This window comes from Rattus norvegicus, chromosome 5 (assembly GCF_021556685.1).
Source record: "Rattus norvegicus strain SHRSP/BbbUtx chromosome 5, alternate assembly SHRSP_T2T, whole genome shotgun sequence".
Taxonomy (NCBI): Eukaryota; Metazoa; Chordata; class Mammalia; order Rodentia; family Muridae; genus Rattus; species Rattus norvegicus.
In genome coordinates this window covers 161,659,968-161,681,540 of record NC_141538.1, presented here as the reverse complement: position 1 = coordinate 161,681,540, position 21,573 = coordinate 161,659,968, and the positions used below count along the sequence as shown (strand labels likewise).

At 47.9% G+C, this 21,573-nt stretch overlaps 1 long non-coding RNA gene across 2 annotated transcripts in view; it reads left to right on the top strand.

The window, feature by feature from the left end:
- The window catches only part of LOC108351056 (uncharacterized), a 23,292-nt gene extending 1,719 nt beyond the window's left edge, over positions 1–21,573 (top strand). The window contains exon 3 of one of the 2 annotated variants that reach the window (XR_015621311.1): positions 21,231–21,573. This is a non-coding gene — a long non-coding RNA (uncharacterized LOC108351056). Of the gene's footprint in view, positions 1–363; positions 1,347–21,230 lie in introns of those variants that run through there. The other variant, XR_015621310.1, reaches the window with a different exon arrangement.

Below are 21,573 nucleotides of genomic sequence, written 5' to 3'. Positions count from 1 at the left end.
AAAGCCAGTTGGTGCCTCTGAGCCAGGGATCGGGCAGTTGAGCCTTTGGGGCAGAGCCAAAGGCCCCAGAACTTTCATGAGTTCCAGGAGGGGCTGGGTGTCAGGCCCCCTCAATCACTCCTCCCTTGCACACACCCTGGCTACCAAGCTAGACCTGCAGCCCCTGTCTTGCACCCACCCCTCTCCATAATGTCTTGCAGTTCCCGGTTTCAGGGGCTCTGCCTTCTGAAGAGGGTGGAATGGATCGGGGTGGGTGAAGGTATCTTAGCCACATTGATGCTGTTAATGGTGCAAGAAGAGCATGTGCCACCACCCTAAACTCTGCAAAAGCACCCTGAAAAGAGATCTCTTGCTCTCTTTCAGCCTCGGGTTCTGTTCTGGGCTGAGCAATACCATCGCTCCTGACGGAGCTGTAGGTCTAAGTGTACACAGGCGTCTTCCTGTCAAGGGGTCTGGCTAACTGCGGCTCTGCACTGTGAGTCAGATCCCAGTCCTTCCCCTGGTGTCTGGACCTGATCCTGCCGCTGCCTACAGAGCCATAGGGGGGTTGCCTCCATCTTTTTGGAGATAGCCCAGACCTTGTCTGTTAAAATTCAGCCTTGTGAGAGGTGGGCTTTCACCTCAGAAGAGGATACCCAGAGTAAACATGGCACTCACTCACGGGTGGCTTTATTCAGCAGCAACAGTCCCCTTTTATCTAGAATGTGCACAGTGTTTAGCCAATGATAACTCACAAAACAGGGCCATGCTCGATGGCAAAATAATGCAAGGGGACTCCGGGGACAAAACAGCTGAGAGATGCCTCTCCTTGGCTGTAACTCTCTTGTCCTGAAATTAAGAGGAAATGTTTCCTCTGCCCTTGCACAGACAGTGTGAGGGCATGAGGGAAATTATTTGTGTGGAAACGTGACTTGGAAAATGTTGTAGAAACCACGCGTGGCTTCTATGGAGTGGCCACAAATCTCCCTGTCGGGAACTCCTTGCTTTTTGCTTTGAGTGTCTCCCAAAGTCCCCTGGATCCTAATCTGACTTGTTTTCTTTATTAATTAACATCAGCAGGACATGAGCAGGTTGAGGCTCAGGAGAATCAGGAGGCACCCCCATGCCATAGGACTCTCATTCCTTGGGAAAATAAAAGCTTTGCCATCTCTGATATTTCTTCCTCTTGCAAGAAACACAAAACCATGACCTGAGCAAGGTCATCCGTGAGTCAGGGATAAGAGCTGGGAATAGAATGTGGGCATTGTGGGTCCCCACTTGGCCACTCACCCACTCTTCCCGGACCCACGTGGGACAAACCTCTTAGGGAGAGGACAAAATGCAAATAAAGAGGCCTGAAGAAGCTTTCAGAGTGTCTGTCTGTCAGGAGTGTTCCTGTGTTTACTCTTAGAGGTAACAAACATACCAAGATTCCTACTCAAGAGACTCTAAATGGGATATAAAATACCCAAGGTATTCTGGTGGATGTTTAAAAAAAAACAACAACCTAACATTCAGGTCATTGAAATAGCTCAGTGGATCAAGGTGCTTTCTATCAAGCAGGATGAACTGAGTTCGATCCCTGGGACCTAGAAGGTTGAAGGAGAGAGAACAACTCCTACAAGTTGTCCTCTGAGCTGCAGAGGAACGCTGTAGTACATGTGTGCCTACACATATACCTGTACACATACATGCTGACACACTAAATACAGGAATGTAATTTAATGTCTAAAAATGTCCTATTGCTTGCATTAACATCTTTATTTCATGCGTATGCACATTTTGCCTGCATGTATGTCCATGCACTACTTGTGTGACTACTGCCCAAGGCGGGTCAGACGAGGACTTGAACCCTTGGGAACTGGATTTACAGATGATTGTGAGCTGGAAATCAAACCCAACTCCTCCAGAGGAGCAGCCAGTGCTCTTTTTTTTTTTTTTTTTCTTTTTCTTTTTTTTCTGGAGCTGGGGACCGAACCCAGGGCCTTGCGCTTGCTAGGCAAGCGCTCTACCACTGAGCTAAATCCCCAACCCCGCAGCCAGTGCTCTTAACTGCCGAGCCATGTCTCCACTCCAGCTCCATATATATATATATATATATATACACATACATACATATATACATATATATACATATATATATTAATATAGGGTCTCATTCTGCCTTTCCCCTCCTCCCTTCCACCCCTCATCCCTAAACCTCCCTGTACTGTACTTCCCAATCTTTATTCAGAGATCTTTCTGTCCTGTCCTTTTCCCAACCTTCTCCATTAACCAGGAGGCGAGGTCCAGGGTAGCTGCATGCACAGAAATCCCCTGGAAATCCCCCAGTGGGGCCAGGATCCCGAGAGCAAAACCAATCCAACAGACTGGCTTCCCCTTTTTGTTGCCAGGCTGACATCTGAATTAGCCAAAGTCCCAGGCCTTGACTCGTAAGCGAGATGATGCCAGTACGTCGAAGGCTGTGTTGGAATCATAAAAATTGTGGCTTGTGTTGGGTGATGTCATTTGGATTACTGGTGTGAATCACTTTTTGATCAGAGCCTGGCTGCCAGGGCAGGAGGCATGAGGACATCCCCTTGTCCCCCAGGGATGAGAACATACTCTAGCCCTTTTCCTGAAGCAGCTTGACACGTAGATGTCTGTGTCCCTTACTTAAGGATTCAACTCAACTCCCGACACTTCTGCACCACCACCACCAGGGGGTGCTATGTGCCGCTCTCGCAGGTTCCAAGAGGGAACTGGAGGCAGGTATTTCTTCTACACACACACACACACACACACACACACACACACACACACACACTGCACTTTACTCAGTAGCTTGCTTGGTCTGAGCATGAGAACGTTAGGATTTGTGTGGGACTCAGGACATGGGATCAGTCCATTGGCCTGGCACCTTCTGTATTCATAGCCGGTGCTCCTAATGCCAGCCAAGCATCCGTCAAGTGTGTGGCCTCATGTAGGGCTGGAGGAAGTTGGGGTTAACGGCATCCTATCTGTTCCACGGAAAGCATTAGTCCTAGGCAACATCATCCTATGGGCAAGACATGCTCCAACAAGCCATGGTGTTACTCGCCCCCAATTCCGCTCCACCTGTCCTCATCTCCTATCCACTGACAAGACCCCTTCCCCATTATCTCCTTACCCAAGCCACACAGCCTGCTAACTCTCACCAGAAGTCTACTCCTGCCCAACCCCCAACTCCTGACTCCAATAGTCAAGGACGCCAAAGTGACCATTGAAAATATACATGAGAATATGTCGCCCCCTGCTCAGATGCTGCCGATGGGTTCCTGTGTGTGACAGAAAGATTTCTAAGATCTCGGGATCGCGCCCCCAGGCGTTCCTCGAGTGAGGGTGGACGGAACCTGTGGCTTGTTTCTGCCAGACAGCTCACAGCAATGGAGGATATCACATCTGAGACTGGGTGACAAAGGACAGTGGTTTCATTCTGCGTTGCCAGCAGACTGTCACCATCTTGGCTTGCACAGTTTGATGGAGCAAGCTGCCAGCTTGGAGTGGCCCACATGGCAATGATCGGAGGGTGACCTCAGAGCAACGGCCCACAAGGAACGGAGCCGGCCAACATCTGCAGGAGCTTAAAGCGGAGCCTTCCAAGTTGAGCCTGAAGCTGTCCACAGGCCCAACCCAAAGTGCTTTCTTACTCAGAAAAAATGTATACAAAGCCACGGTTAGTTTTAAGCTACTAAATGGGAATGGGGGTGCGTTTTGTTATACAGCAGTAGCTAACTAATACAGCCACTTTTAATAAAAATCTCGCCAGGCCTGGCTCTATGTATCTTTTCCACGGGAGCTTGTGACCCTTTCTTTGCCTATAGTTTACCAGCCTCTGGCTAGCCTGACCTTCTGTTTATGTAACGTCTTATTGGTTTCTGCCTCAAGGTCATTGTTCTAGTTATAGCCTCTGTATAGACACCGTGTCCCTCACCCCGCCCCCACCCTGTCCCACTACACCTCCCACCACACACACACACACAGAGAGAGAGAGAGAGAGAGAGAGAGAGAGAGAGAGAGAGAGAGAGAGCGCTGGCTTCTGGCTTGATTGGTGCCATTTTGTCCTTTGAATTTTCTCAGTCCAAATAGCATCTCAGCTGCAGGCCAGCCTCTACTTCCCCGCCTCTCCATAAGTCTAAACATCCCTTGTCTTTTTGTTGAAATGCTTATTATCATCGGTCCAGGGCTCACTTGCTCATTTCTTCCCCCCCCCCCCCCCCCCCCCGGAGCTGAGGACCAAACCCAGGGCCTTATGCTTGCTAGGCAAGCGCTCTACCACTGAGCTAAATCCCCAACCCACTTGCCCATTTCTTAACTTAGTCACTCCATTGTCCCTTCATTAACATGGAAATGGGACACTGTATCAGTCAAGGTTCTCTAGAGAAACAGAACCAATGGGATGAGTGTATGTTACAAAAGGGATTTATCAGACTGGCTTACCCACTATGGTCTCTGTGGTCCAAAAATGGCTGGCTGGCTGGCTTGCAAGCTGAGCACTTGGGAGCTGATGGATAACTTTGGTGGCTGGATGTCTCAGCAGTTTCTGTCTGGTGCTGAAGGTCTGAAGGATTCCTGGAGAGCTGCTGGTGTCCATCCAGGTTAGAAAGCCAAAGACGCCGGATTCTGATGGCAGAGGGCAGTGGTGGAGCAACAGCAATAGTACAAACTCCCACACCAGAAAGAAGCCAAGTCAGGTGGTAAGCGTTGATTTCTCCTGGGACATTCTTAGATCTGGGCCACTGGAAAGTACTACCCACTCTTGGGGACGGGCTTGTCCCTCCTGGAGGCATCCTCAAGAACCTACCCAGAAGGGTACCTCTGCAACGACTCCATATTCCATCAAGTTGACAGTCGCTATTAACCATCAGACATGATTGGTCTCGATTCCCAGGATCCACCTCAACATACAAGAGGCACTCGAGAAATGTTTAAACCATTAGCCAGCTGTCGCCCGCAAATGATGCTTCTTAACCGGGTTTCACAGTCACTCCCAGGGCATCCCACCTAGATAGAGACACTCGTTAGCCTTCCAGGATGGGGCAAGGGCATTGTCTCTCCAAACGTAGCCTCTGATCTGGTCCTGTGAGATGTCAGGTAGGGGTGTGTGTGTGTGTGTGTGTGTGTGTGTGTGTGTGTGTGTGAGAGAGAGAGAGAGAGAGAGAGAGAGAGAGAGAGAGAAACAGAAACAGAGGCAGAGGCAGAGAGACAGAGCACCCCAGTTGTACCCCAGCCATAGCCTGGGAATTTAGGGTTCCCCCAAATATACTTAGAGTCCCATCACAAGCAGGCAGCACCCCACAGCTTATTCTGCCCCCCACAAACCTTCTTCAAAGCCTCCTCCCAACTTGTCTCTCACTCTAATCCGCACTTACTTAAGGAAACTTGACTTTCCAAATTTACCCCAGACCTTTCGGATCCTCCTTCTTAGGAGAATAAGTGTTCTGCTAGGTGTGGGGTACAAAGATTGAACAGACACAGCCCCATCCTAAAGGGTTCTCTGGTTTAGGAAAGGAGCCAGAAGAGGTAACATGAGTTCTGCTGGAGCTCAGGACTTCCTGGAGAGATGGCCCAGCAGTTAAGAGCAGTAACATGGGTTCAGTTCTCAGCACCCATGTGATGACTCACAGTCACCTCCAACTTCAGGTCCAGGAAATCTGATAACCTCTTATGGTTTCCAAAGACACTGAATGCACATGGTGCATAAACTAGCATGCAGGCAACACACGGGCACACACACACACACACACACACACACACACACACACACACACACACACACACAAATCAAGTCCATACTGTTTTACAAAGTACACTGAAATGACAATGGTAAACTTGGGTAAAGCGGAGCTCAAAGCCTCCGCCCTCCCACCAGTTGGTCTGCACTCAAAGCATTTGTCTGCATGTGTGCTACCCATATGCAAACATGCATTGACCCATGCTAGACTGTGTTGAGGCTAGAGGTTGCCTTCGGGTATCTTCCTCTATCACTCTCCACCACAGTTTTTGGAGACACGGTCTCAGGCTGGAGGTCATCATCTGACTAGACTAGCTGGCCATCACAGCCCTGGGATCCTCCTCTCTCCGTGCTTCTCCCCCATCCTTTAGCCCTGGGGTTCCAGGGACGCCCGGCCATATCTGGTGATCATGTGGGTACCGAAAATACAAACGTGTATACTCAGGATTGCAGAGCAAGCATTTTACCCTCTGAGTCATCTTCCCATCTCCAAAGTCAGCATGCCTAGGCTGCTTCTATCCCACAAGCAAGGCCATGCCTCCAATCTGCACTGATTCCTCTGCAAGGTAGGGGACTCCATATGTGCCCCACAGGTGGCGATTAAGTGAGATACTAATATACAGACTCCCAACTGCTGGTCACTAAAGGGGCGCTCAGTGAAGAAGGTCACCATGAAGGTGGGAGAATTTTTATCTGTTCCTACACTTCCTGCAAATTCCCATCTTTTGCCTACTCGAGAGTCCAGGGGAAGGCACTGCCCTGGATCTCTGTCAGGTAGGGGGGACGCCAAGATGACGCAGATAGCTCCAGTTCTTGGTGACTCGGTCTCCTTGAAGTGTGGAAGCGTAGGCAACAGCAGAGGACAAACAGCACAGAGTCGCTGTTTACCATAATTGAGGAGCAAGCCCCTGGGGCCCATAAATGTCACCGGCATTTGTAAGAGCCACGGGTGCCAGGGAAAGACGGGTACACCTTGACACCGTTGTCCACACTTCCCAATTGGAACACACAGCCGTGTGGCTTCATGCTTCTGTGCCCTGACACACAGCATCCCTTCTGCCAACCCACCTGGCAGGCTCCTGCACACCCCTGAGACACAGTGCATTCCTCCGAGTGCTTTTGACCTTCCCAGGTACAGCCAGACCTTTCCTCCTTGGTATCTCTTGCAGTCAAGGCTGCCAGACCTGACTTGTGTGTGTTGTTTCTGGGTGATACATTTGTCTCCTGCTCTGGGGGGTTAAGCTCTGAGATAAAAAGAAGTCCCTGTGAGCGAGGGCAGCGAGAAAAGATTCCTTTTAGTGTGAACAAAAAAAAAAAAAAAACCGACAGTGTCCTTTCTGCCCTTATGTCCTGGAACCCTGCAGAGCGCTGATGGGAGAGCCATGCTCTCTGAATCTTTGTCAAAATGAATGAACCAGAGCGTGTTTGTAGGGACAAATGAGCCTGCTGTCTGGAATGATAATTGAACCAAGTTCTTGAAGACTGAATTACTTTTGAAGTTCACGCTGCCCAGACTGCAGCATGGCTCTGTGCTAAGCCTCCTTTCTTACCACCTTCCTTCACCTTCACCTTGTATGAGGCCGCCCAGCTGGGGCTGTGGAAATGGGTCGGTGGGTGAAGTGCTTGCTGTGAGGAGTAGAAAGACCTGAGTTCAAATCTCTAGCACCATTTAAAAGTCAGGCACAGGGCTGGAGAGATGGCTCAATGGTTAAGAGCACTGACTGCTCTTCTAGAGGTCCTGAATTCAATTCCCAGCAACCACATGGTGGCTCACAACCATTGGTAATGAGATCTGATGACCTCTTCTGGTGTGTCTGAAAATAGCTACAGTGTGCTCACATACATTAAAATAAATAAATAGATTTAAAAAAAAAAAGAGCTGGGCATGGTATCATGTGCTTGTGATTCCAGGTTCCAGGAAACCTTCCTCAAAAAATAAGGTGGTAAGAAATGAGGAAGACTCTTGATGCTAACTTCTGGCTTCCATGCACACACACACACACACACACACACACACACACACACACACACACACACACACACGTAAAGGCATGCCCAAACACACACCTGAGATGTACATTTACATGCAAAAACTATTAGCAATTCTGTTTGTTTGTTTTGTTGTTGAGTCATGGTCTTTTTGCTGTAGCCCTGGCTGTCCTAGAACTCACTCTGTAGACCAGGTTGGCCTCAAACTCACAGAGATCCGCCTGCCTTTGCCTTCTGAGTGCTGGGATCAAAGCTGTGCACTGCCCTATCTGGCTGAAAGTTTTAAATATTGGACCATGAGAACTCGTTTGTAAGCTGTATCTGGGAAGCATAGTTACTTGTATATCCTGTCCCCCAAAGCCACCCTCGTTTATTGAGAAGTGCTGTTCTCTTCCATTGAGCACTCTCCTTTGGGAGGAACATTTGGGGAGCTGTGACGCCCACCTAGTCACCCAGATCAGCCTAGTCAACCCTGGTGATTAATAGGGTGGCGGGTCCCAAAGACTGAAACTAAGATCATCAGGGACCTTACCCCACTCAGCCATCTCGCCGACACAAATACTAAAGTCTACAGTCTTAGACCTGCAGCTTCTGTCTCACTGCTAAGCAGTTCTGAAGCGGCCGCCATCAACCCCTCTGCCTCTGGGGCCCATGCACATCCATGCGCACGCCTCTCCCTAACAGGTGCGTCTTTCAGAGGGGACAGATTAGACACCTGACAGAACACGGAGTGGCATGGTACAAAGCCACAGATTTCTTTCTAGTAAATGCGGAGGTGGTACTCACAGACTACTTTATGCGACTCTGAATGCGATTTGCATACATTTGCATGCATTTCCCAAAGCCATCCCACTGAGTTCGCCGAACAGTAAATTACTCCTGGTAAAGGACACCTTACCTGAAGCTTTAATTCCGTATGACATCCTTTCTGTATTCATGGAGACCCCAGAGGCTGCAGAAAACACGATACTTCCTTGGTAAAATAGTCATCATGGAACGTGAGAGATGATTTGGTGGTTAAGAGCACTGGCCGCTCTTCCAGAGGACCGGCGTCTACACTGTGTGGATAACTACCTTCAGTCCAGTTCCAAGGCATCTGACGCCCTCTTCTGGCCTCTGTCGGTACTGCATGCACATGGTAAACATACATGCAGGTAAAACAGCCACATACATAAAATAAAAATAAAGGTTAAAGGGCTGGAGAGATGGCTCAGTGGTTAAGAGCACCCGACTGCTCTTCCAGAGGTCATGAGTTCAGTTCCCAGCAACCACATGGTGGCTCACAGCCATCTGTGGAGAGATCCGATGCCCTCTTCTGGTGTATCAGAAGACAGCTCTGGTGTATCAGAAGACAGCTACAGTGTACTTATATATAATAAATAAATAAACAAAAATAAAAAATAAAAGACTTTATTTTTTAAAAAAAATGAAGGTTAAAAAAATAGTCGTCAGTCAGGCGGTGGTGACCTTTAATCCCAGCACTCAAGAGGCAGAGGCAGGAACATCTCTGTGAGTTCAAGGCCAGCCTGGTCTAAATAGGAAGTCACAGATTGGGCAGAGCACACAGAGAAAATCTTTCTCGAAAAACCAAACCAAAACAAACAAAAGATAGTCACTATGATCACTTTTATCATTTAACTGAGCACTTTTAGAATATTGGGCGTGGCTCTCTGAGTTATAAATCTGCAGAGCTTTAAGTGAAGTCATCTCAAAGCAGGTCTGGCTGTTCTCCCCATTTTACAGGTGAGGAAATTGAGGCCCATACATTCAAGGCCACACAGCCTAATGCACAAATCTAATGCAGGCAGACTCTCCATTCATTGACACAGGGGACAGCTACTCCCTCAGACAGTGGGTACACTGCAGTGGATAAAAAAAGAGCAAGGCAGGATAGTCACCAAGCGCTTTTGATATTATTAAGGGAAGGTTGGACTGCTATAATAAAAAGAGCCCAGGTTTGTTAGGGAAGTCAGAAATGAGGATTGGGGAGAAATGGCTCACTCCATGATGCTAAGGTTTGACTGCCAAAGCATGTATGTTTGCTTGTTTGTTTGTTTATTTAAAGAAAGTCTCACTGACTTTAACCCTGGCACCCAGAAGGCAAAGGCAGGTAGATAGATCTCTGTGAGTTTGAGTTTGAAGCCAGCCTGGTCTACATACTGAGTTCCAGGTCAGTCAGGGCTACACAGTGCGACCCTGTCTCATGTTGGGGAAGCGGGTAGCCATGCACAGTGGTGTGCACTTTTAATCTCAGAGATGGTGAGGCAGGTAAAGACAGAGCTTCCTGCCCAGCTGGATGGCTATTGAAAAGAACTGAGGTTGTCCTTGGGCCTCCATACTCTCTCTCTCTTTCTCTCTCTCTCTCTCTCTCTCTCTCTCTCTCTCTCTCTCACACACACACACACACACACACACACACACACACACACGAGAGAAGGAGAGAGAGAGAGGGACTCAGCTGTGGATTGTTCCTGAGAGACTGTTGGAGGTTAAGTTCCAGATGACTTGGGCAGCCTTGTAGCCTCTACCATTCACATAGGCATACAGAATCCACCCCATCTCTGTAAATCACCTCGGTTGTTTCTTCACCCTCTGGATGGGGCTGGGCTGCACCTGCTGATAGCGGGAAGGAGGGGTGATAGAGACAGAAGGGGCTGCCTGAGGTACCAAAGCCCAGCCTGCTCTCTTCTCTTTCCGTAAGTGGCCTGTGGCCATGTTTCATTTTGAGAGGAGCTAGGGAAAGGGGTAGGCCCAAGGGTCTGAGGAGAGAGGCAGGGCGGATTTAGGCAGCCAGGAGTCTTTGCTGGCTGGTTCAAAGTGAATAGAGAGCTTTGAGGTAGATGACATCTGGGTAAACCCCGAGGAAAAGGAGCAGGGAAAGGCTGGAGATGACATGGGATTGAATTTGTGGACAAAGTCCTCAGCCCTTCTTACATCCTTACCTGACCCAGTCGCATGCATGTACACTGGAAAGATGCCCAAGGCTTTGGAGAGCGTCGGCCCTTCCTGAATCCGGTAAGGTCACCTTACATCCAGCTGAGTAGCCTGGCGCTCTCTCCAAGCAACACTTTACGAGTCTACTGAGCCCTAGCAGCCTTTCAGTGATAGATTGTGTATCCATTATTTTGTTCTTTCTCCCGTTTTGTTTTTTATTATTTTATTTTATTTTTGACTCATGGTCTTCCTATGTAGCTCTGCGTGGCCTGGGATTCACCATGTAGACAGACTGGCCTCCAGTCAAATCACAGAGATCCACCTGAAAGGCGTGCTCCACCGTGACTGGCTTTTGTTTATTTTTAAAATCCTTTAAGGTACCCAGGGAAGTTGTTGTCATCCTCTTATTAACATTTTTTTTGAGATTTTTCTCATTTGTGTTTTATAACTGTGGGCGTTATGACTACAGGTTATATAAGTCTGTGTGGATCGCATACATGCAATGCCCACAGACGCCAGAAGAGGGCGCTGGATATTCCGGAACTGGAGTTGTGCACAGTTCTAAGCTGCCATGCGGCGGGTCCTGGAAATCAAATCGGGGTCTTCCATCTTCTGTTATTTCCTTTTGATACTAAGAGAATTCAGGAGTTGGAAACATTTGGTTCAAATAAATGATACAACGTACTGAGTTTCTGTGGGCTAGGAGCTAGGAGAAAAGGCAGCTTAAGGCTGGCTTCAGTGTATCAGAAGAGACAAGAGAAATTAAAGCATCAAGCCAAGTCTCCTATCCCTTTCCTTTCTGTAAGTGCTCCGTGGACATATCTAGTTTCCAGAGCACCTGGGCAGCCCCATTGTTTCAGTCCCTGGTGACAGTGGGAGCCCTTTGGCTGTGGCATCATGTCAGAATAACAGTAAACAAGGAGAGATGACAGAATCAAGCCTGAGAGCCGGGAACAAGGCTGCTTTTGCAACAAGGCTTTAATGGGAGAACACTTTCACTCCATAGCATTGGTCCCTATAACAGACATTGAAATGAAATGCTAAGATGGGCTGGAAAGGGAGAAGCCTCGGTCATTTCTCAGCACTGACTTTACAGGTTAGCGAAATCGTTCTTTGGGAGATTTGCATCACGTTGTTGGGCCTCTGTGCTGTTATGAGTAAAGTTTCCTTCTCTCTGGAACACAACTCTGTCTGGAAGGGATTCTCCATCTGTGCTCTCGTTCAACCTTCAAAATCCTAGGCATGGGTCTGCAGCTAAAAGCTGTTCCTTTAGGGGACTCAAGTTTGGTTCCCATCACCCAAATTAGGTGACGCTCTGGCTTCCTTGGGCACCTATCCACGCGCACGTGCATGCATGCGTGCGTGCGTGCGTGCGTGCGTTGTGCGTGGTGTACCCATCCTAGGACCGCCCCCGCCCTCCTGCCTCTCCTGTTCCCCACCATCCTTCTCCAAATGCTTGGTGCTCTTCCAGCCTCTCAGAGCTGCGAGTTTGCTCTCAAGTCCATCTTCAACCTCAAACCAAGACCTTTGAGGTACACTGCGCATGCTCAGTGAAGACCCTTGTCTTAGAGAAAGTATGATTCATGTCTGGGAACTCAGGCGGAGTCACTATGGTGTCAAACTTTAGAAATAGCATCCTGTAGCCTACAATCAGTAAAAACTATATGCAGTTTGTCACTAACACTTGATAAACATTAGACCCAAGTAACCAGCCCCCGGCACTCTTCTCTGTAGTCTGCTCAGTGATTCCCAGTTCCAGACCCACCTCCCGGCAGTGTCCAAAGCCTCATCTCTCTCACCTTCTTTGTCCTTCTCCGTCCTGTTCCCTAGTTTCTCATTGTCCCAGTTTGATCTCTCCCAAGGGCAGAATGCAGGCTGTGGAAAACCCAGCTCCCTTTCAAAGGTGAAGGGAACAGCTTGGCTGTACTGGTTGAAGCCATAATACCACTTTTAGTCTCCAGGCTGTGGTCGTGAAAGGACACCCGTTCCCTCTGGGTTCAGTTCTAGAAGGTTCGTTATAGCATGTTAAGTCAGGGTCAAGGTCACTGCTGGACATACCTGCAGGGCGCAGCTGTTTGGCTTCTCAGGACTTTCCCTGCCAATTGAAGAGGCTGCTTATCGCCTACTTAGAAAAACAACTTGGAGAAACTGAGTCTGTTGCACCCAGCTCTCCCCTCTCTATTCCATAAGAGCTCATTGTTTCTAAATTAGGTCCTCGATATATATTCCTGGCCGTCCTGGAATTCACTATGTAGGCCATGCTAGCCTCGAACTCGCAGAGCTCTGCCTGCCTTGGCCTCATGGGTGCCCAGCATATAACAAGTCATATATTCCTGCAAACACCTGGTAAGCTCAGCTCTGAAAAGGGTAGACACCTCAGGACCACTGAGGGATCCAGGAAAGCTCCTGCCTCAAAAGGAATAATCCATTAGCCAGTGAGATGACTCAGTGGGTGGTCACTTGCCCATGACCATGATGATCTGAGTTGGATCCCCAGGATGCACATGGTAGAAGACGAGAGCCCATATCCACTGCTTGTCCTCTGACTTCCAAGCTCACACCATGGAGCATGCATGCTCACACATACACACATTAAATAGTAAATGTTTTTTAAAAATTCAGACCTGGGACTGGAGAGATGGCTCAGCGGTTAAGAGCACCGACTGCTCTCCCAGAGGTCCTGAGTTCAATTCCCAGCAACCACATGGTGGCTGTATGGGATCTGTAATGGGATCCAATGCCCTATTCTGGTGTGTCTGAAGACAGTGACCATGTATGTATTCACATAAATAAAATAAATAAGTAGATCTTAAAAAGAAAAAGGACATTTGCTGCTTTAAAAAAAAAATTAGGCTCAGTGAGACGGCTCTATCCTACCACAGGGTAGAAGAGAATCAACTGGAAGCAAGTTGTCCTCTGACCTCCACTCATACACCATGGCACATGTGCCCCTGCCCACATACACACATTCATATTAAATCAGAGAATATGAAAAGCAAGTCTTGTTTTTCAAGACACTGTTTTCTCTGTGTAACCCTAGCTATCCTGAAACTCACTCTGTAGACCAGGCTGGCCTTGAACTCAGAGATTTGCCGGGATTAAAGGGGTGTGCCACCAAAGCCTGGCCAAGAAAAAAAAGCTCTAAATCACGTGTTATGTAGCTTTCTTATCAGCTCTGAGGGGTCGGGAGAGCACGCTATACTGATGCTGTCGTGAAAATCCAATCCCCACCCCCCAAAAATGATGTACCTCTCGGAGAAGCAACTGATGGGTGATTTGGGGGTCAAGTTGTTGTGCTTTGAATTCCCAGCAACCAAGAAGCGGCAGTCATTTTGTTTAATCATCTAACCCTCAAACAGCTGGGCTTCCAGACTGATCTCTGAGAGGCGAGGAGATCTGAGGAGGAATCCACGAGGCAGGCTGGTCCTTTGAGTGGGGAAAATGAATTCATTTCCACTGGCAGACGGAAATAAATAGAACCTACTTTTCCCATAAGCTTCCAGCTCCTCTTGACTCTCAGGGCCGCGGCTCCCCGTTGTTATGTCCCGACGATGATTTATGGTTGTTCCAGTGAGACTGTCGTATTGGGGAGCGCGTCTCAGATGCATATTACTCACAGGGCTGAATCCTGGTCAGAACCAGCAATGTGCTGATGAGAAGGGTTTCCTGGCTTTTCTTTTTATGCATGCATTGGCTTTTCTGATAGGAAAGGTTCGTAACATGTGATTTAAATATAATCATAACTTGCATTATATTCCTTATTGCACACTGTGATTATTCCAAACTACTTCTCATAAAACAAATGTATTTGAATTTTTTTTTTTTTTTTTTTTTTTTTTTTTTTTTTTTTTTTTTTTTGCTGAAGTCATGACCTAGGACCAACCTACGGTTGTTGTTCAACCTTGACTTAGCAAAACCAGATCACTGGAATACCATCCAGATGGCAAATTTTAAGGTTTTATTTATCTCAAATTTTATATTTTGTGTGTATGGGTGTTTTGCCTGCACGTATGTCTATGTGCCACTTGCGAACCTAATGTCCGCAGACACCAGAGGAGGGCGTCCGATCCCTTGGAATAAGAGCTATAGATAATGCTGGTTTCACAACTGAACTGGCCCAGTCAGCCGGCCACTACCTCACAGAGCTGACTACATTGTGTTACTCTAACAGAATGCCCAAGATTGGGTAGTTTATAAAGAACAGAGGTTTCTTCATTACTATGCTGGAGGCTGGGAAACCCCATAGTTGAACGACCTGTAGGGGGCAGTGCAGAGGTTTGGGGGGGAAAACAGAAACCTCAGATTTAAAACCAGTGGATCAGAAGTGCCTGAAAGTTACAGCTGGCATCCTCCAGCCAATGTCATATTGTAATGGGATCACACACACCCAGCCGGTGGTGGAAAAAAACAGAAGAGGGCTACAGAGGAGAGTTCATAACAATCCTCCCCCCTCATTAACTTCTAATTCATAGTAAAAATTAAGCAAGTGGAAAAGCACAGGGGAGAACAGAGTACAACCTCTATCCGAGGTGCTGGAAATTTGACTCCAGGATGTCCCCGGAGGCTCCTCCACGACTGCTCCCCCCCCCCCCCGCACTCCCCCTCGTGACCCTCTAAGTCACATGACTTAGGCAAAGCTGCCTCCTTGAGGTAAATCCTTCGTTAGCACAAAGGGTCGGTGCATCCCTCAAAGGGGTCCTAAGGAGAGGTGCATTTGTCTGTCTTGTAATGCTGAAGTAAGATACACAAAGCTGGGTGATTTCGAAAATAATAGGGATCGTTTGGCTCATAATTTTGGAAGCCAGAGGGTCCAAACGTTGTCTGGTGACGCCCCCTGGCTACATCGTCTTGGGGGGGGGGGGCAAACCATATCCAAACTTTAACAGGAGGACTGAACTAAATTAAGCTTTGCTTGTGTGTCAATCTCTTTCTTCTCTCCCTAAACCCCTTCCACCATTATTCTCTGCCCCCGAAAGGCGGGGCGCTGTTGGGTTTTCGTAAAGGAAGCAAAGGTAGCAGAAAGAAGGGAAGCGGGACACAGAAAAGACAAAGGCCATTCAAAGAAAGCAGTCGGGGCAGCAAATGAGTGAATTATGCACTTGCAAAAGCAAACCAAGCCGGGCAGAAAGCACTTATTGAGTCCTGTGTGACCAGAGGCCTTGAACCAGCTCTGAATCAGATACATGGCGTTGGGGATGAGAAGAGCCAAGCCATGGGCATGAGTCCATGCTTCTCAGCACCCCTAAGCCCTGATTTGACCAGGCTAGTTTATCATAGAATGCCCTCCCTCTCTAAACATTTAATTTTAATTATGGGGGAGACGGGGCAGTATGTGCATAGCAGTGCAGGTGCACATGGAGGCCAAAGATAGCAGATCCCTCGGGACCCGAGTTACAAAAGCCTGGCGTGGATCAAGGGAACCAAACTTGGGTCCTCCAAAAGAGTATCGAGCGCTCGAAATTACTATGGAACTATACTTAATCAGCACTGCGCTTAAAGTGGAAACACTCAGCGAGGACCAGTTTGGCAAGGCTGGATTTGGACGTGACTGTGTCTAAGAGGAAGTCCGCTGTCTCATCTTCGGGGAGTGAATGACCTCCAAAGATGGTAGATTTTTGTGGGGTGAAGGATGGGTGTGCGGGGTGTCACAGAAAGGGGGGCACACAATTTCACACCCATTTTTCAGCATCTCCAGTTGTGGCTGACTGTCCTATTGGTAGGATGATCTTGAATCATCTACAAGGCAAGCCTCCAGGCCAGGTACACCGACGGGGGACAATTTAGGATAGGACACCTAAACTGCGAAGGCTTTTCTTAATTAGGTTCCTTGAGATATTAAGGAATTAGGTTCCTTAAGTTGCTTGTGTCAGGTATTTTATCACAGCAACAGGAAAAAATGACTGCTTTACCCAGGATGCCAAAAGGAAGAGCATGAGTACACACACACACACACACACACGCACACACGCACACACACACACATACACACACATGCACACACACGCACACACACATACGCACACACACGCACACACACATATACACACATGCACACACACATACACACACATACACACACGCACACACACACATACACATACACACGCACACACAACACACACATACACATACACACGCACACACAACACACACATACACACACACGCACACACACGCACACACACATACGCACACACACGCATACACACATACACACACATACACACACATACACACACACTCGCACACACACATACACATACACACGCACACACAACACACACATACACATACACACGCACACACAACACACACATACACACACAACACACACACTCACACACGCACACACACACATACACACATGCACTCACACACACGGACACACACACACGCACACACACGCACACACACACTCACACACGCACACACACACACACACAGACGTGAACCCAGGCCTCTTCCCCAGTGTAATCACGAGCCCTGTGGTGGCAGAAGATGGGTTGTGCGTTGAGATACTTCACTTCCTCCTGCTGATTAGTTATTCAGGAGCTGTCTACGGGTGACACTTGCCTCAGAGCCGCGGTGACTTTCAATCCCTTGAAGTGTGGAGATTGGGCAGGAAGCGCCTCTGTGCAGAATGACAATATGCAGTGGAGGCAGGGGCACAGGAAAGCTTAATTGCAGCCTTGAAATGAGACCCAGCCTTTGAAGAGCAGCGTTCTGCAGATGAAACCCAGGAAGGAGTCCAAGCCGACTGTTTCTGAGAGATCGTATGGCTAAGATGGGCCAGGAAAGGGATGAGAAAACGGAAGGGACACTGAGGGGACATGAGAGGACTTTCCCTCTCTGCTGGGATGAGTTCCTAAAACCTTGGATGGAAATTGGAGTTTTTATAGCTCGAATCATTTCCACCATTATTTCCCTTGCCCTCAAATGGCTTGTCAGAATATTCTTAGGCTCCTGAATGGAATAAAATTACAGCTGGGGCCACAACAGACCTTCAACATTATTGCATTTATAGTGGAAACTGACCGTTTTTCTTATATTAAAAAATATATATAAGAACAAGAAAACTCGAAAAAAAAAGCAAGAAATAAAATAGCTGAAGTGTTTCTCTGTGTGGTATGACAGTTCCGGTGTTAATGGCTTCTTAGTTTGGGACAGCAGGGAGCTGTTTCTGCAGGGCATCTGTCTTAGTCAGGGTTTCTATTCCTCCACAAACATCATGACCAAGAAGCAAGTTGGGGAGGAAAGGGTTTATTCAGCTGACACTTCCACACTGCTGTTCATCACCAAAGGAAGTCAGGACTGGAACTCAAGCAGGGCAGGAAGCAGGAGCTGATGCAGAGCCCACGGAGGGATGTCACTTACTGGCTTGCTTCCCCAGGCTTGCTCAGCTTGCTCTCCTATAGAACCCAAGACCACCAGCCTAAGGGATGGCACCACCCACAATGACCCTTGATCACTAATTAAGAAAATGCCTTGGGGCTGGGGATTTAGCTCAGTGGTAGAGCGGTTACCTAGGAAGCGCAAGGCCCTGGGTTCGGTCCCCAGCTCCGAAAAAAAGAACCAAAAAAAAAAAAAAAATTCATAGCAACTGTTCTTTTCTCTCAATTCCCCTAAGAAGCTCAGGCTGAGTCTGTGACTCTGCAAATGGCCGATAAGATAGTCTTGAATTAGCTGGATAGGAGATTTTGTCACCAAGAGGAATACAGTCCTAGCCTCCCGTGTCTCAGGAAATCAGTAATCAACTGTCACAATCATAATAACCCTCCCCCTTTTCCTTGTGAGACACGGTCTCACGATATATCTTACGATGACCTTGTGTTGTATTTGGTTAGCTTTAACTGTCAAGTTAACACAACCTACAACCACATGGGAAAGGAGTCTCTCAATAACGAATCGTCCACAAAGTGTTGGCCTATGAGTGTGTGTGCAGGGAATAGTCTTAGTTAAGTTACTTGATGTGGGCGGACTTGCCCACTGTGGGTAGCAGCATTCCCTAGGTAGGAAGTCCTGAATGATATGGATGTTGGAATTAACGGGCTATGAGCAAGCAAGCAAGATATGCATGCATTCAATTTTTTCTGCTCTTGACTATGGATGTGATATTGAAAGGGTCCAAAAACAGCTGAAGGAAGACCATAGACACAGATAGCATGCAAAGTCAAAGAGCATTTATTCTTCAGAGACCACCAGCAAATGAAAGGCCAACTCCGGACAAAGGCATGCAGGCCTCCTTGTAGGGAAGCGGGGGAACTCTCTAGAAGGATTAGGTAATCTAAAATTTCATTGGTTGGGGGTTGAGGGTCACAGGTGGTCAGTACTCTGCACTCCTACATCATGAATGTTTAACCATGTGATGAGATACGGCGGCTAGGCACAGAGGGCCCGTTCTGAGATAAGGTATTTCCCCATTTTTGTGGTTATCCTCAGGCTGATCTTTGGGAGGAGGTTTTAGGATCTTGTTCTAGATTTTATGGTCTGTCCCTGGAGCTGGTGCCTTATGGCCTTGTTTTCAAAATCAGGCCTGGTCCTTAAATGGAGACAGATGAGGTTTATGTCATCCTTTCAATACGACTAGCTATTTGAAGTTCCTGCCCTATTTCCCCACGATGATGGACTCTACCCTAGAATCGTGAGCTGAAGGAGACTCTTTCTCCTCTAAGTTGATTTTGTCTGAAGGTTTCCCCACGACAACAGAAATGAAATTCTGGTAGCCTGAATCCTAGACCCTCCTTGTAGAGCCTCCTGAGTGCTAAGATTACAGATGTGTGCCATTTTTAATTGAACACTACAAAGCAATAAGATTTGAATTCTGTCTCAGAAGCAGCCTTAAGTTGTTGTTAGTGGTGTTTCTCTATGAGAAGGGGGGGAAAGGGGTGGGAGAGGGGGAGGGAGAGGAAGAACAAGAAGAAGAGGGGGAGGGGAGGAGGAAAAAGAAGAAGAAGAGGAGGGGGAGGAAGGGGAGGAGGAGGAGAAGGAGAAGGAGAAGGAGTAGGAGAACAAGAAGAACAAGAACAAGAAGAAGTCGTCTCAACTCATTAGCAAAACACAAACATGGATATCATCTATGCAGTTCAAAGCTCCCCCGAGGACGATACTCGTCTGGAGGTACCTGCAAATACTGAGGGACAAGCAACCTCCCCAGAAGCATGCTATGGGCACTCTGCCTGGACAGCATTCCCTTTCTTGGCTCCCAGGACCGTGTCTTGGCACCTCCGACTGGGAGAGAAAAATGCCAGTTGCTTCCTCCCCAGTTTCAGGGCTTTGGAGGATCAACTACTGACGTCAGAGACAAATTGCTCCGGCTGGTTCAGGTCTAGAATTTCACAGCCTTCGGTGCCAGGAAGGTCTAAGTTCTGTAATGGGACACAGATGGAGCGATACTGACATAAGAGAGCTGTCCTGCCTGGATTACTAACCAGTGCTGGGCTAAAGGGAAAAGCCAGGCTTGTCTGTAGTTCAGACACTGGGAGGCTGCGGGGAGAGGGTCCCTCGAACCCAGGGGTTCACTGCCAGTCTGGACAAAATAACAAGGACATGTCTCAGAAATACACCAAGAAAGAGAGGAACTGAGAAAGAAAGAAGAGAGAGAAAGGAAGGGAGAGAGAAAAAGAGGAAGAGGGGTGAAGGGAGGAGGGGAAGAGAGAGGGAGAGACGAAGACGGCAGGTATTATAGCTCAAAAGGATTTAGAAGTCTGAGATAGGAGGATTGCCAGGAGTCCAAGTCCAGTTTGGACTAAATAGTGGAGTCCAGAGCTACACACACACACACACACACACACACACATGCATGCAGGCATCCATTTCAAAAAAAAAAAAAAAAGGGCAGAATGCTCACATAATGCGCATGTGACCCTGAGTTCAGTCCCCAACATTGCATGAAATAGGCTTTATGGCATGCACTCTAATCCCAGTACTCTGGAGACGGAGGCAGAAGGATCAAAGTCATTCTTAGCTACGGGGTTTACACGAGAAACTTGTTTGAAAAAAATCAAGGAAAAAGAAAAAGGAGAGGAGGGAAGGAAAGAGGGCTGAGAAAGATAGGGAGGAAGAGGAGGGAAGAGGGAAAGAGGAAGAGAGGGAAAGAGGGCAGGAGGAAGACAGGGAGGAAGAAGAAGAAAGAGAAAAGGAGAAAGAGGAGGGGAAAGAAGAGGAAAGAAAGCAGGAGGAAGGGGCTGGAGAAATGGTCCAGCGGTTAAGAGCACGGTTCTTCTAAAGGTCCTGAGTTCAATTCCCAGCAACCACATGGTGGCTCGCAACCATCTGTAATGGGATCTGATGCCCTCTTCTGCTGCGTCTGAAGACAGCGACAGTGTACTCACATACGTACAATAAACAAATAAAATCCTTAAAATTTTTCTTTAAAGGAGAGAGCAGGAGGAAGAGAGGGAGGAAGAGGGGGGGAAAGGAAGAGATGAAGAGAAATTGCCAATTATTTTGTCTAGCAGAGGAATGAGAGGCTGCAGACCGCAAGAAAAACACTCACCAAGCCGGGTAACTCAGAAATGAACTGTGGTAAAGCACTTACCCTGCCGTGTTACTGACACAGAGCTTTCCTGTGTTCTAGTGCCAGCCACCCACAGGATGAAAACCAGTTCAGAACACCGGGTATGTGTGAAGGGCAAGAGTTCAAGTCCAGCCTGAGGTACTAACTCACAAACACCAATAACACACAAACAACAGAGCCCTCCCCAAGGGGCCAGCAAGATGGCTCGGGGGATAAAGGCACTTGCTCCCAAGGCTGACGAACCTGAGTTCAATCCCCAGGACCTCATGGTGGAAGGAAAGAATAGACTTTGGAATGATGTCCTTTGACCTCCACAAGCCTGCTGTGGCACATGAACACCAATACACACAAATAAAAAAATAAGTAAACAAGCAAGCAAGTAAATAAAGCTGCATGAAATTTT